The following is a 6,449-nucleotide window of genomic DNA, read 5'->3' as shown; positions in this document are numbered from 1 at the left end:
TTAATTTTTTAAAATTTTTTTTAAGGATTTTATTTATTTACTTGAGACAGAAAGATACAGAGAGAGAGAGAGAGAGAGAGCATGAACAGGGGGAGGGGCAGAGGGAGAGAAAGAAGCAGACTCCCCGCTGAGCCAGGAGCCCCATGTGGGGCAAATGATTAGGCAAATGCCTAATCATCTGAGCTACCCAGGCACCCTGTATTGTTAATTATCATCTATTCTACCAGATCATTTTACAAAAATTACCTCCTCCAAATGTATCAAGTCAGCAGCAATGTTTGTAGATACCTGTTTCTACGTGGTCATCAGCATTTACCCTCGGTCTTTACTTTTTGCCAGTCTGATGAGTGAAAAAACAGTATCTCATTGTTTTGATTTTCACTTTACTGACTGATGGTGAGGTCGAGCATGTTTTTATATGTTTGTTCGCCTTTCTGTTTCCTCTTCTGTTAATGACCTATTCATCCACTTTGCCCATTTTAAAAAATTCAGGTCTTTGTCTTTTCTAAAAACAATTTGTAGATTTCTTCAAGTAGTAGGGATATCACCTCTATTTTGTCAGATATATTACTAACATTTTCTCCAAGATCATTTTTCTTTTGACTTGGTTTATGATGTCTTTTGTCTTATAAAAAAAATTTAAACTTTAGATAATCGAATTGGTCAATCTTTTTTTTTTTTAAAGATTTTATTTATTTATTTATTTATTTGAAAGAGAGAGAGAGAGCACGACCGGGAGGAGGGGCAGAGGGAGAAGCAGACTCCCTGCCAAGCAGGGATTCCTACCTGGGGCTTGATCCCAAGACCCTGAGATTATGACCTGAGCTGAAGGCAGACGCTTAACCAACTGAGCCACCTAGGCACTCCTGGTCAATCTTTTATATATGAAGTACAAGTTATGCACATTTATGTATATACACTAAGATATATTTTAGTGTATATATGTGTGTGTGTATACAATATGTGTATATATGCATATATATAGTGTACGCATAAGATATATATCTACTCTGTGGATAGATATATAACCTGGTGACATATGTTTCAATATTCTGTGCTACTTAGAAATTTTATATGTAACTCAAACCAATTATTCAATTATTATTATATTATTTCCAACTGTTAAAGTCAACTAAGGATCTTGGAAATTCTCCTTAAAATGACATACTACATATCATAATTAATGTTGACATACAAAGCTCATCAGAATTTATACAGTGCTAAATTGTTGAACATGTGATTTTACATTTTTCCCAATTGTAAACATTATGTAGGAGTAAATGTATCTGATCAATAACAAAGTGCAAAAACTCAGGAAGTTCAGATTAACTAGTCTCTTTATGAGAAGACAAGTCTAGGGAATAATCTTACAGACTTTTCAAAAACCCAAACTATCAGACAAGTGTGATTGATCTCTTACAAAGATTTTGGATGCTTTTTTTGGATTTTGGACCTAGCAGTTTCTGTGAGAAAGGGGCTTTTTTTTTCCTGTAAAAAACTACTACATAATTTTTTGTTTTTGTTTTTGTTTTTGTTTTTCCTGGGAATTTAGGAAGATTTGATTCATGTAAGTACTTTATAGCCTCTAGAAACCAATCAGAATAAGGTTCCTTTTGCTTAAGTAATTTGTAATCTAAGCCAGATTGGCTAACTTCTTTTTTTTTTTTTAAGATTTTTTTTTTAAATTTATTTATTTGACAGAGAGATAGCACAAGTAGGCAGAGCGGCAGGCAGAGGGAAAGGGAGAAGCAGGCTCTCTGCTAAGCAGGGAGCCTGATGCGGGCCTCAATCCCAGAACCCTGGGATCATGACCTGAGCCGAAGGCAGACACTTAACAACTGAGCCACCCAGGCACCCCTGGATTGGCTAACTTCTAATGTAAATGACCTGAGAGTACATATTTGTGACTCTGTGGGCCTTGCAATCTCTGTGGCAACTACAACTCTGCCATAGAAAATTCATAAATAAATGGGGGTGGCTGTGTTCTAATAAAACTTCTAAAAAACTGGCAGTAGATGAATGGTTTATGGTCCATCATGTAAGGAGTTTGGAAGTTGTCGATCTGTTGTAACAGCAAATAAAAAAGCTGAACAAATTCAAAAATCAACAACTCTTTTTTGATCCATAAGAGAAGTGGGGTCACAAGGCAGACTGCTGCTCCCCAAATCAGAGAGATGGGTGAATGCAGAGAATCACAGTTTACTGGAGCAGAAAGCCCTGAGCAGACACCTCCGCAGGGACCAGTGCTATGGCAGAAAAACCTGAACTGTAATTGATGAATTGCTGGACGCTCAGAGTGGACAAGTCTGAGAATTAAAAACGCTGCGTGGGTTCGGGAGGACAGGCACGGGAAGTCTCCCCTACTTATGTGCGTTTTACCTTCAGGAGATCAACCAGGTTCTCAAGTGAATATTACAGATAAAAATCACCCCATGCTTCTGGCAGCAGAAGGTGGAAAGGAACCTTTGAAATAGACCAGAGCATTCTATTCTTAACAAGGTGTGCTCTCAAGAGAAACTATTTCACCACAGTCTAAAGTACTGGGGTTTTATCTGGTCTAAGGGGAGAGAAACACCCGACTCCAGCCCTGTGTAGCCATCCTGGCCCACCTAAGAGGGGGTGGGTTAGGGAACTGAAAACACTTGTGAGTTCACAGACCAGAGGCACAGGCTCACTAAAAGACTGAGACCTGACCATAGGATTACCGAAGCCTTCCCACCCTCTGCATCTCACCCCCACATTGCTAAGGGACTCTTCACAGCAGTTCCTCCCCCAGTACATCATGTCCAAGTCTCAAGTAAAAATTACGACGCATTCTAAAAGGCAAAAACAAAGAACAAAACAAAACCAGTTTGAAGAGAGAAAGCAAGCATCAGAACTAGACTGAGATATAGCAGGGATGTTGATACATGACATATCAAGAATGTCATACACTTGGAATCACACAGTATGTATGTTCCCATAACATTGGAGACTTACTTTCTGAGGCTGTGGAATTCTTTCTGCATTTTTCTGCCCCTGGTAGAACTTGGGTGTTGGGAATTATGCTTAAGAAGTCCAAAATTTATATTATATTTATATGAACCCCTAACGTTCCTAGAAATGTCACATTAGCTACATTTTTTTTTTAAATGACAAAATAAGAAATCCTTTAGAAAAGAGAGAACTGCATAAACTTTGGATTGAATGGATATACATAACAGGATATTGTTATGCTTTCCTGTTATCTCAGAATTATAGCAGAAAACAAAATGCATCGAACCTACCTCCTCTTTTTTTAAATTTTATTTTATTTAAATTCAATTAAATAACACATAGTGTATTATTAGTTTCAGAGGTAGAGTTCAGGGATTCATCAGTTGCATATAATACCCAGTGCTCATTACATTACATACCCTCCTTAAGGCTTATAACCTAGCTATCCCCTCTCCTCACCCATCTCTCCTCCAGCAAGCCTCAGTTTGTTTCCTATAGTTAAGAGTCTCTTATTTCATTTTTGAGGGCTGAGTAATATTCCATTGTATATTATATATACCACATCTTCTTTATCCATTCATCTGTCGATGGGCATGGGCTCTTTCTATAGGTTGGCTATTGTGGACATTGCTGCTATAAACATTGGGGTGCAGGAAACCTACCTCCTTCTAAGCACAGAGAAGTAGCCAGAATTTGAAAGCAACCACCAGACACTCCCATCTCTAGCCCACTGAAAGATGCCAAAGCAGAAAAGTAGGGGCCCCTACTTCCTTGTAGAGGTTGAATATTTATTTATTTTTTTGAGAGAGAGTACGGGGCTCGATGCAGGGCTCGATGTGGGGCTTGATCCTATGACCCTGAGATCATGACCTGAGCTGAAACCAAGAGTCAGATGCTTAACCGACTGAGCCACCTAGGCACCCAGGAGGCTGGACATTTTTAAGCCAGGAGACCTGTTAACCTACCTCTGGTTACTCTTGGAGGAAAAAAACCAAACATTTGAGGAGAGGAGCCAGGATCTGCATGTTGGGGGCAGTGGTGGGTACTGTCAGATAGAGATGGGGCCAGAATCCCTTTGCTTAAATTTGCAACTCAAGGAAGTACAAACATTGTAGCCCACATGTGCCTGCAGACCTGGGAGTTGGCCACGGGGAGATGAGATTGATGGCTTTAATCTTGTCAGAAGTGGCAAACACTGGGGCATAGAGTACATCAGAGAAATGTAGCAGCGTGTGCGTGTGTGTGTGTGTGTGTGTGTGTGTGTGTGTGTGTGTGTGAGGGGATGTCCTTCGGAATACATAGCCGCATTTCAGAAGGACGCTCGTGCCTGGGAGCTTCCTTAACAGAGCATCTGGAATCACATAAACAACAGCAATGGCTAGGGAGGAGGAAGACTGCAGCTTTTCCTGCTCACTGCCTTTCCCATCTCCCTCTTCTTTGTCCATCACCAGAGATGCAAGTGCAGAGGACACAGAGAGAGGTAGAAGTGTGTGAAGGGTGTGCCTGCTGCTTAGCCTTCAGTTCCTCAGGCTGAACTGCCAAAGGGAGGAGAACTTTGAGATGGACATGAGATTCCAGTTTTAAAATAAAGTAAAGTGAGTCTTAGAAAATGAGACTGGTCCAAAAAGTGACAATGATCGAAACATGAAGGTATGTAGCCAAGGTGTTCACAGATGTTTCCCAGGGGGAAAGGGGGCTTGAGAGAACAAAGAGTAGGTAGGCATTACACAAATGTAATTGTTTTATATATATTATATTTAACATGCAATAATATTATATGTATATACACCCACATGTACAATTTTTAAAGATTTTATTTATTTATTTGAGAGAGAGAGAGAGAGAGAGAGCATGAGCAGGGGGGAGGGGCAGAGGGAGAAGGAGGAGCAGACTCCCCACTGAGCAGGGAGCCTGACATGGGGCTCCATCCAAGGACCCTGGGATCATGAACTGAGCTGAAGGCAGATGCTTAACTGACTGAGCCACCCAGGTGCCCCAACCCCCCACATGTACATTTAATCCTTGAACAACCCCAGTGTTTGAACTGTGCAGTTCCACTCTTACATAGATTTTTTTTTTTTTGATACAGTACAGTACTGTAAATGTACTTCTCTTCCTTATGGTTTTCTTAATAACATTTTCTTTTTCTAGCTTACCTTACTTTTTGGAGAATACAAATTATAATACATATAAAATACAAAATATGTGTTAATCAGGTGTTTATGTTACTGGTAAGGCTTCTGGTCAACAGTAGGATGTTAGTAGTTAAGTTTTGGGGGAGTCAGAAGTTATACTAGGATTTTTGACTGGGGGAATGGGAGTTTTGGCACCCCTAAACCCCTACATTCTTCAAGGGTAAACTGTATATGAAAATGGAAAGTGCTATAAATAAGAGCTGTGAAATTTACAAGGAGTGGTGCGATTTACAAGGAGGAAGAAATAACTTCTGGCTAGGGGATCAAGGGAATTTTCCTTGAGGATCTGGCAAGTGAGATGATGCTTGGGAAATGGGTTGGGGCTTGGGGAATGCTTACTTGGGGAATAGAAATTGAGGAGAAGGGAAGAGAACAAAAGGGGCAGAAATGGGACAGGACTGCTGCAGGGAAATCCAGAACTGGCCTGGAGGAACACTTTGTAGCCCAGACTGGCTGGAACATTAGGATGTGTGAAGGGGGTGATGTGGCTACATGGGCAATTTCCACCAAATGATGGTTACTCGGGTCCGACATACTGGTGGTTAGTGATCTCTTGCTGAATGAAGAAAAGAATAAACTGACTGGATTGCCAGGCCGTGGAACCCCCTTTTATGTATCAAGCAATGGACGGGCAGTAAGGATTCCATTTAGAGGGGAATGACACAAGCAAAATTGTGTCTCAAGAACATTACTAGAGATCCTCATTCACACTTTGGGAAGAATTGACCTCAGGTACAAGGCTTGACCAAAGAAGCTCTCTAAGGGGCACGCTCCTGTCTCTGCACACTTCCTTTTGGGGACCCTCGTTGATCCTCAGCATCAACACTTGCTGCGGGCTACCTTCTATTCCTAGGTTCTTTCTGGCATTTGTAATTTCCAATCCAGCTGGGCCACTTCTACTCCTTAGAAACCGTTTCTGGCGGGGCCATGAAAGGAAACAGTATAAGACGCCTAAGGCCCCGAGGGACGCGGAGTCCCTGAAATCGCCCATTCCAACCTCCAAGACGTGTACCTTTCTGAGGTCCTGCTGGCAAGGACTGGTGGCGTCTGCTCCTCGCCCTCCACACTACTAGGGGGCGCGCTCGGTCTCCGGCCCCCTTAGTTCTCAGGCGCTCGCCCTCCCTCGCCGCGCCGGGTTAGGCCACATCCTCGGACCCAGAGGCCGCGTCAGAGTTCCGCACCGGCCAATCCAAACTGTCCATGTACTAGTGGGGGCGGGGCTGCCGAGGCAGGAGGAAGATGGCGGCGGGGGCGAGGTGAGGTGTTGGCAGTAGAAAG

This window comes from Neomonachus schauinslandi, chromosome 8 (genome assembly GCF_002201575.2).
Source record: "Neomonachus schauinslandi chromosome 8, ASM220157v2, whole genome shotgun sequence".
NCBI lineage: Eukaryota > Metazoa > Chordata > Mammalia > Carnivora > Phocidae > Neomonachus > Neomonachus schauinslandi.
This window is presented reverse-complemented; position numbering follows the sequence as displayed.